Raw genomic sequence first — 21,758 nt, forward strand, 5'->3', positions numbered from 1 at the left:
GGACCTCTGGCCGGGCCGGGCCGCGCGCGGAAGGACAAATAGTCCCGGCGACTGCCCCGCACGCCCCTCCACGACTGCGCTCGCCCCGCCCCGCTGTCGGGCCCAAGGCTTGGGCGGCGGGAAGTGGGGGCGGGCGGAGCTGGGCCGGGCTTTGCGGCTCCTCTCTTCTGGGCCAGTCGGGTGGATTGCGCTCCCCAGGGAAAAGTAATTGGATTCCGGGCTCCCTCCAGCCGAGATCAGCGGAAATCGGCAGCTGAGCCTGCAGCTTGGGAGGGGCGGGTGGGAGGAGGGGAGAGGTCGGGGAGTGGCCGCCTGGGAGGGAAACGGTGAAAACGCCACTCGCCCCATAGTGTGCGTCGTTGTCTGCAGGCCTCAGCCGAATGCTGGGTAGTAGAGAGGGATGAACAGAGATGCCCCTTGGTGCCCCTTTTTCGTCTGGCGTGTGACTCTTGCTTCTGAATTGTCATCCTCACTGTGAAATTCATCTGGTTGCTGATGCTGGAGGAGACAAATACTTGGGGAGCCTGGAGTCTTCAGCCATCCTTCAGCATTTCTTTCCAAGTTCTTGGAGGAGCTGAAGTGAACAAAGAAGCCTTCAAATCTGGAATTGGGGATTTCTCTTATTAACGAAGTAACTCAGGAGAGTACAGCATTCTTACCAGAATCGTCCAGGAAAGTATCTCAAGTTCTTGCTTTACCAGTGGCAAACTTCCCTAAATTCGGTTTCTCCTGAGGAGATAGATCACCGTGGGAGCCTTAAGCAGTTTTTGTTTTTGTTTTTTTTTTTCCCCTTTTGCTGAAATGATAGGAATGTTCGAGGAATTTTAAGTGACTTTAACTCAACCCTCTCATGATGTTTTTTTTCTTTTCATCTCATTTACTGTAGCTCACTCATTTGTTTTATTGAGAGTTTTCTATGTGCCAGCCCCTGTTCTACTTATTAGGGGTACATCAGTGAATAAAAAGCAAAGCCCCGCACTGGGACTTCATCATAGTTGCTACAGAGGAGGACATTGGCAAATACATTTACAAACAGATATACAATACAATGTCACGTAGTGTTAAGTGTTATGAACAAAATAAGGCCACGGGAGTTTAGTGGCGCACAATTGTAAGCCCACTGACTCAGGAGGCTGAGGCAGGAAGATCATGAGCTTGAGGCCAACCTCAGCAACTTAGCAAGGCCCTGTAAAAAAGAAAAAAATATATATATATATATTTTTTTAAATGACTGGGAATATAGCTCTGGTAAAGCATCCCTGGGTTCAAGCCCCAGTACCATTAAATACATAAATAAGACCCAGTAGAAGGACTGAAAAATGCAGGTGGGAATGGTGTACTACTTTATATTTTAGATAAGTTGATCTAAGAAGGCCTCTCTGAGGAAGCTATGTTTACACAAAGACCTAGATGAAATGTGGTAGAAAGCCACACAGATGTGTGGAGAGGGTACTTCCCAGGCAGAGGGAAGAGCAAATGCAAATACTCTGAAGCCAGAGAGTTTGGTGAGTATGAATTAGAGTACAAAATAGGCCAATGTGAATCCTATGTAGTGAACAAGAATAGTTGGGAATGACGTTGGAAGTGGGCTGATGGGTCTAAGGCCAAATAGACCATGATGTGTGTGGGCTTAGAATTTGCTTTTGACATCATTTAAAACTAAGCATTTTATTTATTTTTATTTATTTATTTATTTATTTATTTATTTATTTATTTTAAGAGAGAGTGGGAGAGGGAGAGAGAATTTTTTTAATATTTATTTTTTAGTTCTCGGCGGACACAACATCTTTGTTTGTATGTGGTGCTGAGGATCGAACCCGGGCCGCACGCATGCCAGGCGAGCGTGCTACCGCTTGAGCCACATCCCCAGCCCCAAAAAACTAAGCATTTTATGCACAAAAGTGTTCTGGATTTCTTCCCTGTGTCTCTATGGGGGCATTAGATCCATTTCATTCAGATGCCCCCTTTTTCTTCCTTATCTCTGACAATAAGTATTAGTTTCTGCTTTTGTGGCATTCATCTACAATTATTGCTTCCATGCAGACCCTCAACTTTAATGTTACCTTTGTTCTGCGTTGTATACTCTCATCTTTAACTATTAATCAGCATTTCTCATTGGATATACTGCCATCTCCTTGATTTCATTAGGTCCCGGAACAACCTAAATATCTTTCCAAAAATCATTCCCTTCTTTCTCATTGGTACCACTGTTCTCTCTGCCACCCACACTTGAGTACTCAGATGTCATTGTTGACTCATTCTTTCTCTTTATTCCTTTTGCCCAGCCAGTTGTCAAAAGCTTTGATTTATCCTTTAAAATGCCTCATGTCAAATCCTGTCTTTTCTCTGTTATATGGTCTCTAAACCCTTGAATGTTGCCAGCCAGGATTAGTTAAACAGCCTCTATATGGTCTTTCTGACTTCCTTTCTCTCTGTGCCAATCTAACCTGCCAGAATAATTGTTCTAAATCTTCACTTCTAGCACATTTCTAAATGCCTAGGTAGCTTTGTAGTTATATTTTCTTTTCCATGAAATCTGAACTCTAGTGACTGATATTCAAACTTTACCTAGTTTTCTTCTACCCTGTGAACCACAATCCTTTTGAGGAAAGAAACCAAGGTCTCACAAGAAATACCTTAATCCCTTTAAAGGGTATACCCTCAGTTGCCCAAAGACTTTCCCATGAGGCCCCATCTTTTAAAAGTTACAAAGCATTTCCCAATACTGCCATCCTGGGGACCAAACTTCCAAAACATGAATCTTTGGGGAACATTCAAACCATCTCCAAACCATAGCAGGAATTTCTGCCACCAAAAATGTACTCACATCTAGGTACCATAGATAACTTGACATCCAAGATAGCAGGTGATACATACCCTTCCCATTATGCAATAATATAGTTCTTCATGGTCTAGTAATCTAAGGTTACATGATAAAATTATCTAAAAACCATTTAATAGAAAATGGCAGGAAAGGAAATGACAACCGCAAGGAAAACTCATATTAGGGAAAATGAATAACAGTAAACACACAGTGGTCTCCAATTCATAGCATATATTATAGATTACTAGATAGGAATAGCAAAGGCTTTCTAGCATGAGAGAAGAGAAGATTCTTCAGTCAAGCAGTCTTGCTGCCGTGTGTTCTATTCTTGGAGGACCTCATTCCTATTGTTCCTACATGGCCATATCTGTGATGGACAGTGGGGAGGATAATCCACTAAGGACCACATCTCTTAGCATTCTTTTTCTTGGTCCATGGGGATTTTAAAAAATCATTTGCTATGGCAAAGATAACTAGCTTTTACCACCAAATGGCTGTGATGCCCTTCTGTTGTATAGAGTTGTTACTAGAAAGTAGTTCCTAGCTAGGAACTACTAGGACAACTAACTGTATAAAGAAGAGATTTCTTTAGCTCACAGTTTTGGAGGCTTGGGGGCATGGTGCCTGCATCATTCCCAGTCTTTAATCAGTAAAGTTATGTGGCTATCTACATTGGAATGAGTTAAAGTGTTGTGTATCACTTTTAACAAATGTGCTTAAGATTCAGGTAAGCCTTTTCCAGTCTTTTCTCTCATTTCTCTGGGAAATGAGACCATTCATTAAATGGTCTCTAAGACCCTTGAGTATAGCAGAGCCATAAGGTGAAAGAAAAGGTGTCTGAACAGCCAAGTTGACTTTCTAAAAGACTACCTGCTGATTAGGAGCTCTAATATTGGACTTTGCAAAAGTGAGAAACATACACCTATTGTGTTAAGCCATTCAAACAACTGAGTTACCTATTATGGCAGTTATTCTAAGGCTGAGTAACCTATTTGTTCTCTAGACTTAGTGCATCTTCACAATAGTAAACTGCCTATTTGCATCCAGCCAATTCCATGGGGGAGAAATTCCAAAGCCAGAGGTTTTCTCTTCCCCTATCCCCATATTGGGGGTTAAAGCCAGGAGTGCTGTACCACTAAGCTATATGCCCAGCCTTTTAAACATTTTTAAACTTGAGACAGATCTTTCTGGCTTTGAACTTGTGATTCTCCTGCCTCAGCCTCCCGAATAGCTGGGATTACAGGCAAGTACCATTGTGATCAGTTTAGCCAAATGTTTTCTAAAGTTTTAGTATTTGAATCTAGAGTCCAACATAGGTATTTTTGTTTTTTAGCAACAGTCCTTGGTATTCTCCTAGCTTGATGGCCTCCATTTTGGTTTCTGTCTGAGAACAATTTGAGACTGAGCTTTCCAACCTTTTATGGTTAGATATTGAAGTTTCATCATTTTCATTATAACCTATAAACAAAAATTGCCACTCATAACAAAGTGGTATCTTTTCTTTTCTGCCTTAGATAAATCAAGTTCAATCCTAAAGTTGACTTTTTCTCATAGGACATTACCAAAAACTAGCAAGTAATAGTTTATTTATTCCAGAATCTGACCTTTAAATAACATGGTCTTTTATATATTTTATTCTTGATAGGCACATGTTCTGAATCCTAGTATTTAGTAGGTATTGTTTTAACCTATTGCTTTTCTATTTAATTCACAGTGCAGTATAGATGAATTATCGGAATTATCCGGGCCTTATCTGAATTAACTGATTCAGCATTTTTGGATCCCCAAAATGCTGATACCCCCACTCCTAGTACCAACATAATCCTCACTACTGGCACCAATATATGAATTGTTAGAGCTATGTTAGTGGTGAATGACAATAGGAAACAACTCAAATTGGCTTATGCAAAAATAAAAGAAATTTTAAAAATTAAAAAGAAAAGACTATATTGGCTGTTGGCTCACATAACTAAAAAAACTAGTGATATATTTAGTTTGAGTCATAGCTTGCTCCAAGGGCTTAAGCAATGTCAGTAGAATTTTATTCCTCTTCATCTCTTGGCTCTATCTTCTGAGTTGGCTTCATTCTCCGTCTCCATATGGTGGTTTTTGGCAGCTCCAGTTCACATAATTCTTACTGTTAGCAATCTCAGTGGAAAAGTGCATGCCTCTTCCCCACAGGGGCCTGCAATAGTCTTACATTTCACTGGCTCTGATTAGGACACGTGGCCAGAAGAATCCAGTAGGTTGGACCTGATTCACATGGTTACTCATGTTGCTGAGAGTAGAATCCACTCCACCTAAAAGACACTGACTGAGCGTAGTAGAGGAGGAATGTCAAAGTATGGTTATCAGAAGAAGGGCAAATGGATACTGAGTGGCATAAACTCCCAGATGTCTTTCATTAGATCCACTGTGAGTGTTTTCTAATTGCTTCACATGTGTTAGTTTTATCTCCTTCACTGAACTGTGTCTCAGGAGCAGGATCATGTATTATATGTCTTAACAGTGCCAACCCAACAGGCGATACTGCTGATTGATAGCCTCTTCTTATATTACTAAAGATTGCACACTTAAGGAGGATAAAGATAGCTTAATAAAGGAGATGATTTACAGAGATATATGAAGGGTTAAAGGAACCAAGAAGGGATGGTAAAACATTTAAGGATTGACAACCATGGGAGGCCTAAAGGAGAAGAGAAAGGATTGGAACTATAAAAGTGGTAGCTTGGAAGAGGATGCCCGACAAAGGCTGTGACTGTCAAACAGATAAATGTAGCCATTACCAAAATATGGCCTGGCAAAGGACCAGGAGACAAACATGTATCCTCTTTTCCTTCTACCCTCCAAACTTCTCCTGGTATCTCCCCTTCACCAAACTCAACTAGAAAATGGAGCTTCGGCGGTACAGTCTATAAATTCCTGCTTCCAGTATAAAGCAAGACAAATAGAGTGAAAAATGGATCTGGAGGAGCAAAAGGAAAATTACCAGGATGCCTCTATTATGTTCCAGAAAGCAACCCTAAATAAAAATAATCCCTATTCTGTGTTTACTGTATTCCTTGGATTTATCTGGAAAATAAAGTTTTGCCCTTTTCCATAATTTTGTTAAATATATAATGGATAATGGGCATTTTAAAGAATTTAACATTCATGAATTCGAAGATCATAAAAAGTCTTTTGTAAGCCCATGTAGTTAAAAAGCTATCATTGTTGTATTGATATGAAACTCCACAAGAATATTATACCTGGCAATCCATCAGAAAGCCCTGGCACAGCACTTGTCAAATAGTGACAAATGTGATAAATGTTTGATGATTTGAAGAATGATTGAATGAATAAATTAAAGCATTTCAAACCAGAAGAGTGTAAGTGGAAAATTAGATGGGTTTTCCTTGTTAGAGGTTAATACTAACTATACCACATCTACCAATTCTGTCTTTTTAAGTCTGACACTGGCTTTTTAGCTGTTGATCAAAGTCTTATCTCTTATAGAAAATGGAACTGCAATAAATTGTGTCAATCTTTAAAAGTAAGAAGTTCCATAATTAACTGTCATGCTAATAAATTCACTCTAAAGTTCATTTCAGTTCAAGGGCTATTATATATTTTTCAATCTAAAACTGGGTTTCCTTGTGGAATTGTCACTCAGCTGTAAGAAAAATAAATATACTTGCTTTATCATATAAACTGGTATTATAAAGTGTCAGTCCAAACTGTTTCTCTAACAGATTTTATAATTAAGCCAAAAATGCATACATCTGTTCTTTGCCAATCCTGTATGTACAGGGTTTATGCTTTTATGTGTATCGCCATTCATTTATTCATACAACAAATACTATTATGTCAGTCCTATGTGCCACACAAAATCCCTGCCTTTATGGTACTTATGACCCAGAACAACACTTTTCCAAGTTTAAGGAGAAAGTGAATTGCCTGAGGATCTTGTAAAAATTAAGATTCTGATTCACTAAGTCTGGTGTGGGCCCCAAGGCTAAATTTCTAATCACCTCCTGGGTGCTGCTAATGCTAGGGACCACACTTTGAGTAGCAAGGGTCAAATGGATTTATTTAATCCTTACAACAGCCTCATAAGTATCAGATTTTTTTTTTCCTTGAGCATTTAACTATGTAGAGAACTCTGTGCTATGTATTGTAAATAGATATGGGTCATTAGGAAACTCACTATACAGCAGAAAAAGATAATGTAACAAATAATCATAATAGTATGATTCTGTTTATATGAAATATTTAATTAAAGCAAATCTATGTTGACAGAAATTAGTGGTGGTTGCCTGGGCTAAGGGTGAGTACAGGGATTAACTGTAAATGGTCATGCAGGATCCTGTTGGGATGGTAAAATGTTTTTAAAACTGTATTGTGGGGCTGGGTTTGTGGCTCAAGGGGTAGAGTGCTCACCTGGCATGGGTGAGGCACTGGGTTTGATCCACTTAAAACTAAAAAATAAATATTAAAAAGAACTGTATTGTGATGATGGCTGTATGACTTGATAAATTCACTAAAAATCATTGAATTATATACTTGAAATGGGCAAATTTTAAGATGTGTAAATTATGCCCCAATGAAATTATAAGAAAATTCAAATAATTAAAATATAATGTGAACAAATGCAGTAAGAGAAACATGTAGTTTCAACTGCTTTTAACAGTCAAGGAAATGGAACTTATAGAGGATAATTTGCCCAAAGTCACATACTAGCCAGAGATGGAATTACAATATAAATCTATTCCAATTAACCTAAGAGAAGTCACTGTCAGAAAATTCATTGCCGTGGAAGATGTATGCCAGGAAGCAGATACTCTTGCACCAAGAAGAGGTTGCCTCTCTGTCAGAATTGTCCTCACCCTGTGAGACAGAGATCATCCTGAGTGGTGACCTACATAGCATCCCATACCAGAGCTGCCAGCTAACATGGCTATGGAAGCCCATGAGCTTCTGGTAGACCTTTGGGTTACTTCCAGATTTTAGTTTCAAGCAATGAAAATCAGTCCTTGTCTGATTTAGTAGCTAAGGTATTGGGCAGTCCATGGAGTCATTATGAAAGCTCAGAACCAAGTTTAAAATTGTGCAGTCAAGAATGATGCCCTAGGGGCTGGGGCTTGGGGGCTCAGCAGTAGAGCGTTCGCCTAGCATTGTGAGGCACTGGGTTCAATCCTCAGTACCACATAAAAAATAAATAAATAAAATAAAGGTATATAAAAAAATCACATCAATCTTTAAAAAAAAAAAGAATGATGCCCCCAAATCTTGCAGATATCTCAGCAACCTCCTGAGAAAATTGCTGTTTTGATGCTGCTGAACATGCTGGACTCCTCTCCTTACTCCACCACTACTGCTGCTCTAGGAACTCAATTTGGTCATAACTACAAAGTCTCAAGAGAGAAGTGACTGCTGTCTTTGCTTCTTTCTTCGTGTTCTAGTCCTTTACTCAAAGCCATGCAAGTGCTCCTGCTTAGTGGAAGGTAGTTTATACAACAACTTTGGATGGGAAAATATTTGACAACTTTTATCAGTTCCTAGGTGTAAGAATCAGGTTTTTCTGGGGCTGGGATAGTGGCTCAGTGGCAGAGCACTTGCCTTGTATGTTATGAGGCACTGAGTACGATCCTCAGCACCACATGAAAATAAATAAATAAAATGAAGGTATTGTGTTCATCTACAATTTAAAAAATATTTTTTAAAAAAGAATCAGGCTTTTCTTAATTTCAAGACTCATATAATCAGTGAATTCTCAGAGCTCAGAGAGTTCAGAATTTGGGCAACCAACCAAATGAACAAATGAAACAAAATTCCCGCCCCCCCCCTCCCAAACAGGTGTCCATTACAGCCCTGCAGAAGCAGTAGTCCATGGAGCAATATCATCAAGATCAGTTGGAAGCTTGTTACAAATAAGATTCTCAGTGAGATAATTTGTATGCATAGTAAAGTTTAAGAAATTTTGCTCTGTATTATACAACATGTAGTTCTTTTTAATTTTCAAATATCAGTCACCATTATGTTCTAATCATCTAGAGAGTTACTAAATTTAATGCAGGACACACAGTTAAATTTGGATTTTAGATAAATAACAAATAATTTTTAGAATAAGAATGTTCTATGTCATAGTTGGGACATACTTATACTAAAAAATATTCCTTATTTATCTGAAACTCAAACTAAAGTGGGCATCCTGTATTTTATCTGGTAACCATATTTGTGCTCTCCCCCATGATTAACAAAAATGAATAAAAACAAAGGAACATTAATTGCCTAGTAATGCATTTATACCAGTTTTCTCTTTTGGTTCAATAGACTATGAGTGTCATGAGAGCAGAATATAGAAACTGCATAGTTTCAAGCCCACTCTGAGTTATGAGTAAGAATTTAATGTTTCAGTTTCCTTATAATTTGAAGGGTGAATGTGGGTTTTTTTTTTAATAGAACTATGATGGTAACTAATTTCACTTAAGAGTTTTGGCCAATAGCACCTTCATCTCACAGAACCTGATTGTATGAATGTGTTAATAAAGGAAATATATGATGACAATCATTGCTGGCTTACCTCTGAAAATGGTTATTATAACTTGGTTTTCTTCCTAAAGAGTTGCTACTTGTACTCAGGGATTTTAGAAACATAGCTTTTAAACATTCAGGAAAGAAGCATATTGTATGATATATCGATCAGAAGAATTTCATTTAAAAATAAAGGAAAACTTTAGTACTTACTTCAAAAATGTATATCAAGTATGTTTTTTTAAGGTAGATTATGTAAGGTAGACTAACTCACTATATTACTTAGTTAGTCCAATGATCTTAACCAGCCAAATAGGGAAATTGGGATGATTGGGAGATAATGACTTTCTTTTTACAGGATTTTGTGTATATAAATGAATCATTCCAATATACTTAACCAACAAAAATCTTCCATTCAGCATGTTCCTGCCATCTTATCTTATTCAATTGGTTGGCAATGGAATGAATAGGGACTATGAGAGGGAGGCTTACAGTTCTAAGGAGCAGAATATCCCTAGGGTCTGACGTGTTAGGGACTAACCTATATGTCCTATATGTCCATACCTACCAGCCCCTACTGCCCCACTGCCCATCAAAAGTTTCATACTCTGCTTGCTGCCAGCTTTTAATTCATTATTTGCAAGCTCCATCCTATAGGCAGATATCTGTGACAGGTGAAGGAAGTATCCTGGTTTAAAGACCATAAAAGAGCCAATTGATTAGCTCATTTTAAACATCAAATAATAGAGAAATCATTTATAAGTATATTATCAATAATTTATACATGCTATTTCTTAAAATGGTTAAGTATTTAGTGCATAAATGAGAATAGTTAAGGGCAGGGGTGTTTCTTAGTGGTACAGTGCTTCCTTGCACATGTGAGGCACTGGTTTAGATCTTCAGCATGTTAAAAAAATGAATAAATAAAATTTTAAAAGTTATTATAAAAAAAGAGAATAGTTAGAAACTATATAAAGTTGGGTGCTGTGGTGCACACTTGTAATCCCAGCATTTTAGGAGGCTGAGGTAGTAGGATTGTGTGTTCAAAACCATTCTCAGCAACTTAGTGAGGCTCTAAGAAACCTAGCAAGTCCTTGTCTCAAAATAAAATATAAAAAGAGCTGGGGATGTGGCTCAGTAGTAAAGCCCCTCTGGGTTCAATTCCTAATACCAAAAAAAAATAAAAAGAAAATTAAAAGCTCTTTGGAAAAATAACTGATTCGAGGTGTGGAACATAAAGTTACAAGAAGATCCCGAAACACCTTGTCATACCAAAACTTAAGTATCAAGGATTTTGGGTCATGTCAGAAGGGATTCGGTTTGAAGATATTTCCATTGGTCAAAGAGACACAGTTTGAGAATGAATAACTGTTATGAATTGATGCATAGTAAATATGTTTCAATCTTTTAGCTCAGATAGATACTCTAAAACAAAGAAACCTCTTTTGATACTTTTGGAAACTGCAAGAAAACCAAATTCTTATTTTGAAAGCTGTTAATAAGACGAATGAAGCAAGCTTCTAGTTTATTTCTCATAAATAAACTGTACCTCAGGGTAACCTAATAGTTAACAAGAGGAGGTTTCTTTTTACAGAATATTCCAGTTAATAGTTGATGCAGAAATTAACATCCTATTCTAACTCCTAATGAAATAATGTGGTTAGGGATTTATCATTAATGTTGGCTAACTTTACAAAAAAAGAAACAGCAAACAGCAGATATTATTTGTCACCTGTATATAATATCACATATGAAATATTCTTGCCAAAAAAATCAAACTAGAATTATGTCCAATCTAGTTTTCTTAGGTAATAAAACACAGGGCAGAAAGATGACACTATTGGAGTTACAGTCAGAAAATCCAGACTGGAAAATCCTACAGGACAAACAACCCAGTTTTGCTTCAATAAATCGAATGGAAAAAAAAGGAGGGAGAAGCAATAGTTTAAGAGATTTTAAGACATGTATCAAAAATGCAATGTGTGCCAGGTGCAGTGGCATATACCTGTAATCCCAGTGGTTTGGGAGGCTGAGACAGGAGGATCATAAGTTCAAAGCCAGCCTCAGCAACTTATCGAGGTGCTAAGCAACTCGGTGAGACACCATCTCTAAAAAAAAACACAAAAAAGGGCTGGGTATATGGCTCAGTGGTTGAGTGCCCCTGAGTTTAATCCTCAGTACCAAAAATAAAAAAATGCAATGTGTGTGAACTTTATTTAGATCCTAATTTGAACAAATCAGCTGTGATAAAATAATAAAAATATTCATGAGACAATTGAGGGGAATTTGACTACTTTATCATAAAGCATTTTTATAAAAATTATAAATGTGATAATGGTATTGTCAATATATATTTTAGAAGTAAGTGCCCTTATATTTTAGCTATAAATACACAAATATCTGTGGGTAAAAATGATTTGGTGTTTACTTCAAATTAATTTGGGGGTATGTTTGAATAATTGTTGAAGCTGAGTGAAGCTTCAAAGGGATTAATTTACTATTCTTTCTACTTTCTTTTGTGTTTGCATTTTTTTCCTAAAATAATTAGGTTATAAAATTATATTTAGAGCATGATGTCAATTTAAGTTCTTAATATATATATGTATATATTACTTATGTGTATTAATGCATACATAAAAAGGAAAAGAAGCTTAAAAAATTCTTGGTGATTACCACCTTTTGATGAAATTAGAAATGAAATATATAAACTGGTTAAGGTGGTACATGCATGTAATCCCAGCAATTTGGGAGGCTAAGGCAGGAGGATGTAAAGTTCAAGACCAACCTCAGCAATTTAGTGAGATCCTGTCTCAAAGTAAAACTTGAAAAAAGAACTGGAGATGTAGCACCATCAAAGTAATGTACCCTTGGTTTAATTCCCCTGTAATCCCCCTTCAAAAAAAAATGAAACATGCATGTTTTTTATTATTATTCTCTATATTCTTCATTGGGGGAAAATAAATTTCAAGAGGCACAAGACCCAATTATTTTCAACTCTTTTTAAATTAGCATTGACAAATAATGAAGACAAGAAGAAAAGTCCCTAAACTACTAAAAGCTGTCATTATGTGGTGGAACCACATGACATTTTTTTTTCATTTCTGTATTTTTTAACTTTAATATAAAGGTTAATTACTTTAGGATTAAAAAATTCAGGACCTGGAGTTGTGGCTCAGCGGTAGAGCGCTCGCCTAGCATATGCAAGGCCCTGGTTTCGATCTTCAGCACCCTGTAAAAATAAAAATAAATAAAATAAAGGTATTGTGTCCAACTACAACTAAAAAATAAATATTAAAAAAATTTTTCAATAAAACACCACTAAATCTACAAGCACAATTTACTAAACATAAACAAAATTATGTACCGTTTAGTAAGATTTTAGAAAATACTAACAGATGTAGGTAACATTGTCTAAACTTCAGGTGCCTAATTGGTTGATTATCCCTGAGATGACGGGTTAAATACCAGTCTAAAGGTCTAGAGAAAAAAGGGGGAAGGAAATCAGATTGTGAAAAAGCAGAGGGTGTTCTTGTGATTCCGAATCGCAAAAGCTGAATATTACTATCAAATATAAGGAAGCATAGCTCCAGAAAGAGATCATGCTTTGATGATTTTGTTGCCTCAATTTGTTTTGTTTTGGCATAACATTGCTATATCTTTACCAATTTTAAGTAAAACTTCATAGATTTCATTTTTAGAAATACTACATATTTTTAAAATATCATGGCTTTAATAATTCATGGAAGAAAAATAAATTTTAAGAGGCATAAGACCCAATTATTTTCAACTTATCTTAATGTTATCACTTTCTCTTCATGATATCTTTTTTAAATCTGTTTTTCTTTACACATAAAACTTTTTCTTCTTCTATTTTCTTGTAACTAGAAAATTTTTATAAGTGGAATCACCTGGTCAGGAGTATGAACATTTAGAAGGCTCTTGATATACATGATTGATAACTTGTTTTCCATTGTGTTTTTTACTAATTATTAACTTACTAATTCATAATCTACCCTCTACCCAGCAGTGTTTGTGTGTCACTGAATATTCACCAGAATTGATCATTATGTTATTTATTTATTTATTTACTTACTTACATTTTTGTGGTGCCAGGAATTGAACTTATGGCCTCAAGCATAACAGGCAAGGGCTCTATCATGGAGATTTTTGATTTCCAGCCCCATCATTATGTTTTTAAATATATTTGGGCTAATTTCACAGTCATAACATAGGATTTTATTGTATTTGCATATCTTTGATAGACAGATATTTGTATTAGCTATTTTAAAGTCCTTTTTCATAAATATTCCCTTATATACATTGTCTGCAATGTAAATCTTCTTAACTGTCTACATTTCTATTTAATTAAAAAAATAAACAAAATCATGGACCCATTTAGACATATTGAGCACAAAGTCATGTTTTGAGAACATGGCACAGTGTTTGAAATGTGAACTAGTTCCCATTTGAGCTTGTGTCTTCCTCCCCACCTCCAGTACACTAATTATCATAATGTTTCAAATAATTCTTGTCTTTAAGGTCTCCATTTGCACTTATCTATAAATCATTTCAATTTACAGATGCAGCAAAGAACACCAATGATATTATTGATGGGCCAGATGCATTCTTGTGCTCTTCCTTCTGGGACCAATACTTTTTGAGATGGTCGGGAATAGAAGACTGATCTGTGGTGAAAAAAAACCCTACTTCTCTGAGAGAAGTTAACAGATCCTTTGGGAATAAGTCTATGATTTCGATTTCTTATTAGCATTGTGAACTCCATTCAAGTGTGACTGACAGTTACACAAGTCAATACAGAAATACTTTAGGACAGCCAAGTTTCAGAGCTTTGTTTTCTTTTTTTCTTCTTTTTCTTATAAATTAGTGCTTCTGTTTTTACAGAGTTCATTGGAAAAATAAATCAGAGCACTTTTGATTCTACAAATGAATGTAATGAAGCAATGTTTCCAAGAAATCTATCATTTGGCTAAAAGAGGACCAAAATAATAAATTGATTGTTTGAGGAAAATACTACTGAAGGAAATGAAAGTACATTCTAGATGATTATTAATGCTTTCATTTTCACTTTAATTCTTATTCAAGTCATATCTAAAGACTAAATGCAATTGCACAGGTTTAGAAAGCAAAGAATATTTCTGGTTTTGACAATTTTGATCTCATCAAGCATACTTTATAAAGTGTTGAATAATGTCAGGATGGAACAGGGTAGTCAAAGACCCAGGAGATAATCAGCCAGTTGCATTTATTGATTTTTGGTTTTCATTCCCAATTCCAGAGGAGGTGATATCCCTCAATGTAAAAGATTTTAAAATATTCAATGGCATCTTTTCATCATGCTCTTGAATATAGTTCGAAAGCTTATGGTGATATGTTCAAATATTAGACCATAAAAATCCTGTAGGTTTATAATGCAAATAAAACTGGAAAAATTACAGATAAGAAATTCTGGATTTAGAGAAGAATGTGCCAATCACCAAAACTTAATGTGTAATTGCATAAAAATGCTGGTTTAGTGAAATTAGAACTTCAGCAAATGGATCCAAAATAAAATTTTTCGGTAGTATAGGAAACCAATTGTTCCCTAACTCCTCTTAAATAAAAGTGTGGATAATTAAGTGTAATTTAAATCATCTAATCCAAGTCAACCCATTCATTTCATCAAATCATCCAGGGAAAAGAACTTTAAGACAAAGCAACTTTCACTGAAAATACAATTTCTCATTTAACTAATAAATAATTACTTAGGGATTCTTGGCATTAGAAGAAAGATGGTTTTTAATAAGAAAAAGAAAATATAGCCTTTACCCTTGAAGGACTCATCTTGGGGGGAAACAGAAAATATGTGCCCCCAAATCTCAGAATATGGACATGTTCTCCTATTTTCATGAATGTTAAAGTAAACAACAAGTTGACTGTAATAGACTGTATTTGCCTAAAATGCCAAAGACTTGTAAGCAAAGTTTTATAAACTCTGACATATACTGAGAGTTGAACCCAGTGTCCTTTTTTTTCCCTGGGCTTTTCATAACGTTTTCTTTCAGCAATCATTTGAAAGTGGTTTATTCAAATATATTTTTATTCCTTTTAGCATTACAGTATCTTCTTAAGTACTTGCTCCAATGGTCTATATCTATTTAAGGTAATATATGCTGGCAGTCCAATTCATGTTCAACTTAATTATCCTGAGTACTAGTTGGAGAGTCACTATTCTGAGGGCACTGTTTCTCCAACTGTAGTGTGCACCAGAATCACAGGAAGAACATATTACAAAACAGATAGCCAGTCCCACTCTCAGAGTTTCTGAGATGGATGAAGTTTCATTAACTGAGTAGTTCTAGGATGAAGTCCAAGAATTTAACTTCCTAACTAGTTGCCAGGTCATTGACATGCTACTGGTCCCAAATCTGAGTTTTAGTCCTTTTTTTTGCGTTCTCTCTGGAAGCTTGAAGATCTTTTCTTTGTCTGCTATGTGCTCAGATTTCTGGATCACGTTTTCAAGTTGATCTATTTTTATTTTGTTTTATTTTTCAGTATTGGAGATTGAACTCAGGGGCACTTGACCACTGAGCCACACCCCCAGCCCTATTTTGTATTTTATTAAGAGAGAGGATCTTACTGAGTTGGTTAGGGCCTCACTAAATTGCTGAGGCTGGCTTTGAACTTGCCATCCTCCTGCCTCAACCTCCTGAGCCGTTGGGATTACAGGCCTGTGCCACCATAACCAGCTGATCTATTTTTATACATTGTAGTAGATATTTAATGAACTTGTTCAACTTGGTGACTCATGTATTTCAGTTCTGGGAATTTTTTTTAGATTATTTAATTAATGACTTTTTTCCTTTTTTTTTTCTCTCTTAATTAATGATTTTTTCCCTCTTTCTCTTCCTGCCTTACTCCCTCAACCCCCAATTTCTCTGTTACTTTGTGGACTTTGAATATCCTAAATTAGATCTTTCCTTTTGCTCTAATTTCTAGGAAATTTCCTTAACTTTCTCTCTTTCAATAGTTCATCCCTCCACCATTTATATGATTGCATTATCAATTCTAAAGGCTTTTTATTGTATTCTGAATATTCTTTTCTTTACATTGAGCCACAATGTGCTCACCTAGCATGAGCGAGCCCTGGGTTCAATCCTCAGCACCACATATAAATAAATAAAATAAAGGTATTGTGTCCAACTACAACTAAAAAATAAATATTAAAAAATATTTTTCTGCTTACTTGTCTTTCATGGTTGCAACTCTCTCCTAAAGATAATTTTTTTTCCTTGAGTAGGAGAAAAGTATTTTTGTCATTTGTTTTGATTTCTGTTTTCATGATAGAGGCTTTTGTTATATATCTAATAATCTTTGGTGTCTGGTCTTTTATACAAATAGGGTAACAAAATGTTGATGGGAAACTAAGGGAAGAGGTAGAGGTTTGTTAAACTGTAAACTTCTCTGTAGAGTTTGGGCTTACAGCTGGAAAACCTTCTATATCTTCAGGACTTTTCACTTGGGTTGATCAGCTTACATGGAGAAGGATCATCTAATCTCCTGAGAAACAGAAGGCCTGGCTGCTGGATTCTGGGAACCAAGTTGGTAGCCAGGAACCTCAATATTCAACATTCAAATGCTGACTCAATATCCCTGTCGTCTAGAGACCTTCTGCTTCACCTTTTGCAGATAATACATTTGTATTACTTTTCTTGGTTAGGAGAGAGGCATTTACTCTACTGTATGAAGTAGGGAAGGAAATGGGTGGGAGGACTGATTGCCTTTGTGTGTGTGCTGGGGATTGAACCTGGGCCGTGTGCATATTAAGTACAGGCTGTACCACTGAGCTACACTTCCAGCCTTCTGACTACTTCTTGAATAAACTTGTAATCAATCAACCTTGATCTTCCTTTCCTTTTCTTCACTTCAAGAGGCACCTGGAACTGGATAGTTAAGTCTTTTATTGACTCTGCTGTATGCATGGGTTTGGTTATTGATTTCCCTCATTTGTTACCTTAGGATTCTGTTTTAAACTGAGTCTCATATAATTCATAAGTTTTTAATCTTCTCAGTTTTTGTTGCCATTATCTTGTCTCTTGTCTTCCATGCTTTTAATGTTTAAAATGTCATTTTATGAGTGGGGCAGGGAAGTGAATGCCTGTATTCCTAGTTGCTTGGGAAGCTAAGGCAGAAGGATCTCAAGTGTGAGGCCCACCTGTGCCAGTCAGTCAGTCCCTGCTTACAAACACAACAATAATAACAACACAAAAACAAGGGTGGGAGTGTAGCTCAGAGGTAGAAAGCTCCTGGGTTCAATTCCCAGTATGGGGGAAAAAATCTTATGAAATTATATGATGTATTCAGTTAAATTTTACTTAAGGTAGGGGATGACAATGAAAAGATAAATAAAAAACACATGATTATTAAAAATGGGCAATTAAATACATAGATGTTCTTAATACTATTCTACTTTTTTATATGCTTGAAATTTTCCAACATAAAAAATTAAAAAAAAAATCCCTTTGCTCTTGGTAGGCGGAGGCAGGAGGATAACAAGTTGGAGGCCAACCTCCGCAATGTATGGAGATCCTGTCTCAAAATAAATAGAATAGGAATATATCTCAGTGGTAGAGCATACCTGGGTCTAATATGTAGTGCTTAACAACACAATCCTTTTGTTGATGTCTTAGGGTAGTTTTGAGGGAGTGTTTAACTGCTATGTTTATATAGAAGAGTGGAATCATTCACTTTTTAATAAATCTTTATCAAACATCTATTATGTGCTAGGCACTATGCCAAAATGTGCATGGGAATATGGAAAAGGGAGGTTGTTATTCATTTTACCTGATCAAGTATACTGACTTTAAAAAAACCCCAAATCTATGACTCTTTTAAGTATGATGTTTTGGAGTGTTTGACAGTTTTTTCCCTTTTCTGACCTCTGAATGTTTTGATTTAAATACGTATTTTTATGAAGTATGAAAGAAGGAATCTTAAGGGGGTAAAAGGAATTGAGTGTAAGATGGACCATAAAGGGGTATCTTCTCAAATCTGAATATCATATTCATATGAGACATCTAAATAGCTTAAATAGTGGATAAAAATCATACTAGCAAGGAGTAGATAACTATTTTTATTTACTCACATTCAGAGAGAAAAGAAAATCTCTACCAGAAAATCCCACAAAGGTGGGAGATTCTTGCTGGTAGAAAAGAATGGGGAGTATACTATAAGTGATTGATTAGTAGAATCTGGTTTATGATTAAGTGAAAAATCTTGGTTTTTAGTTTGTCAGTAATGAGAATACCATGAACTGAAGTTATTAAATTAATTGTTACACAAACTTGTTCCTGTTAGTCTCAAGGGGACAGTCTGGGGCAGAAAGCTACTAGAGAAGCTATGAACCATCAAATTTGGATCTATGTAGATAACACTATGCATCCAGATTGCAATTTATGACCTACTTACCCCTTCATTCCATTACTTTACTTTTCTCCCTCTTCTCTGTCTTCTTTTTAAAAAGGCCCAAAGTCATGTCATTTTCCCAAGGAAGCAAAAAGCCCTTTGCTTTGACTGCTTTCCCTTTTGATTATAAATGTTTCTTTTAACAGCTCAGGTCTGCCTGATAAAATATGTACATGTGTGCATGCACATGCTTGCAAATACAGAGTGGGAGGCTCTTAGAAAGTAGAGAGTGAAGTCATGTGGACAGAATTCCTGTGTTTGGTTATGGTGAATAGAAAGTGAACTAAAACCTATCAGAACAAAACTTGAGGGCAGAGTAGATTTTAGATGTTCTGTTCCAAAAGCATTTAGCACCATGCCTAGCATGTAAGAAAAGTTCATTAAATATTTTTCAATATTTATGTATTGGTATTAACTTCTATTATAGAAACAGTGCTACTAATTAACATCAAATTTGTATTACTTATTTTTCTTTGAGCTTTTCAATAAAGCCTTTTGGTTCTATCTGGCAAAGTCAGCAAAAACCCAAACACATGTTCTAAGTGATATAAAACTCCACTTTTTATATTGTCTTCTGTCTTCTTTATATTGTAACATTATATATATATATATATATATATACACACACACACACACACACACATACATATATGTATCTTTTTATATTGTTTTCTGTATCATAGGAAATTCACTGGAGAGAATATTTCATTACTAAAAAGGGCACATGCAAAGACTACATTAAAGCATGAAAAATATTTGAAGTTCTAATTTCAAATGAGTAATAGATTGAATTTCAGCTCTCCCTTTTTAAGTTTACTGTGCTCTTGATACAGTTGTTAGGTGCATGGTGTAGACAGATGCAAATCAATCTTAACTGTCAAGGAACTCAGAATATAATGAGAACAAAGTATAAGATAAAACTATCTATGTATAAAAAATTTCAATCAGTCCTCTGAAGGAGTAAGGAAGCCCCTATGACTGAGGGCTTGGGTAGATAGCTATTTCTTCCTTTCAATTAGTTGTGTGAGAAGTATAAAAAGAAACTGGCTCTCCTTTTTCCTGAAAACAGCATAAATCCCTCAGATAGATGTCTTCTCCTTCCCCAAGATTTCCCCCCAGTTTTATCACTGAGACTTTGAATCTTACTATGGGAATGAAACCTTAAAGTTACCTAATCAGTTTGTTTTTTTGTTTTTTGTACCTGGGATTGAACTCAGAGGCACTGGACCACTGAGCCACATCCCCAGCCTTGTTTTGTATTTTATTTAGAGACAGGGTCTCATTGAGTTGCTTAGTGCCTCACTTTTGCTGAGGCTGGCTTTGAACTTGTGATCCTCCTGCCTCAGCCTCCTGAGCTGCTGGGATTACAGGCATGCACCACTGCACCTGACCCTAATCAGATTTTTTATCTACTCTTTGCTGAGGGTGGGTTGCTGGGCTTGTATCAGTTAGAACATACTAGATTAAGAAGCACAGAAAATTCAAATCCTATTGGTTTCATCATGAATGCAGACCCAGGTTGAGTTGTTTGATTCAGAGACTCAAAAACATCACCAAAGATTAGATTGTTCTCTGGGAAGGCTTTCTTGATGTCTGCTTTATTTTAACCTGGCCAGACCTGGTGTTTGGAAAATGGCTCCTTGTTTTTTGAGCACATGCAGAAGAGGTTGCCTCTGAAGCTCTCTCAGAACCTGAAAAACTTCCCCCAAAGACCCCAGCAAATTGCCCCTCTCATTGACTCAAATTGTCATGTCAACCAATAACTGGTGGAGGGAAAGGGATTGAGCTGATTCCTTAAATTGGAGTTATGCTAATTTGCTCAGATCAGAACCACATGCTTCAAGCAGGTAGGAAGGGATGGGACTAGTAGTTTTTTTTTTTTTTTAAACCCAAGATACACTACTACAGGATCTGGAACAAGGTCCAAGTGTAGCTAGTACAACTCCATGGAAGCCCCCAAATCCAAAACTACAATTGCCTTCTCTCGCTGGACAGCTCCAGTTGTAATTAAGTACAGTAATGGCATATATGCAGCTGAATCTACCTCCTAGTTTCCATCCAAGTCCAAGATCCAGTGACTCCTTCTTGCCCTGTTGTTGCTTGTAAGCTGCTTTCTTCAATTTTTTACTTTGGATGTATGGTCTTCGCAGAGTCTGTTTTGCTTAGGACTTATTCGCCTTTATTGCCCCAGCTGACTCAAAGGAATCAAAATAACTGGCTGCCAATCAAGAGAGCCTTACCTCCAAGCCCAAATTGAAGGAACTGAGGTTTAGTTTGTCTGTCTTCCTTCTATCCTGGAGCTCCTTCAAGCCAACTTCAGAATTTTTGCGGACCAAAATAGTGGTTGTGTGAAGTTCTCTGGGCCGTCTCAGTTAAATCGAAGGATTGGCTTAATCCATTTACAAGAACTCTTCCCGCTGTACGATTCCACAGCATCGAAAGGGGTTCGGGTACGACAGTCGTGAAAGCTTGGGTGAGTGGAGTTTGAGAATCTGAAGTCCTTACTGCTTTGTGCGGTTTCAGGGAGGTTTTACCCTTTCTTTTGCATTCGGCTAATTTGACCAGCCGCTTCTACGCCCAGAGAGACAGAGGGCCGGCTCTCCCTTCCTCACGCGCGCAGCTTCCAAGCTAAGCGTCACGCAGACTCCCGGGGCCAGGGCCTCTGGGCCCAGACCAGTGCCGCGTCCAGGGTCCAGCATGTCTTGCTAGGCGATGGCAGCCTTCAGTGCTCTGCGGCCTCGGGCTCCGGATCCAGATGCTCCCACGGCTTCATCTCCGTGATTCCACTTCGGGACCCGAGACGTAGAGGGACCAGCGCGAGGAGGCGCCACGGCGCCAGTCTCCTTGCTCTCTAGAGGCCCCAAAGAGGCGCCCTCGGCGGCGGGCTGCATGGGCCTTGCCTCCGGGGTGCCTACGCGCGCTTCTCGCCCCTCCCCTCCCCTTCCCTTCCCTTCCCTCC

At 37.0% G+C, this 21,758-nt stretch overlaps 1 long non-coding RNA gene across 2 annotated transcripts; it reads right to left on the reverse strand.

Annotated features, from left to right (window-relative positions):
• Positions 1 to 264: 264 nt before the first annotated feature.
• Positions 265 to 21,754, reverse strand: LOC131424835 (uncharacterized). Of its 2 annotated transcripts, XR_009228403.1 has the most exons (3): positions 21,040 to 21,751; positions 11,343 to 12,566; positions 265 to 1,186 (listed from the first exon to the last, which is right to left on the reverse strand). It is a non-coding gene; the product is annotated as an uncharacterized LOC131424835 (long non-coding RNA). The 2 variants fall into 2 exon arrangements; XR_009228404.1 differs by lacking the exon at positions 265 to 1,186 and having other exon boundaries at positions 11,059 to 12,566; positions 21,040 to 21,754.
• Between the last annotated feature and the right edge of the window lie 4 nt (positions 21,755 to 21,758).

The sequence above is a fragment of the Marmota monax genome, unplaced genomic scaffold (genome assembly GCF_021218885.2).
Source record: "Marmota monax isolate L192 unplaced genomic scaffold, Marmota_monax_Labrador192_F-V1.1 WCK01_AAM20220418_F8-fsc00001, whole genome shotgun sequence".
NCBI classification, from domain to species: Eukaryota; Metazoa; Chordata; class Mammalia; order Rodentia; family Sciuridae; genus Marmota; species Marmota monax.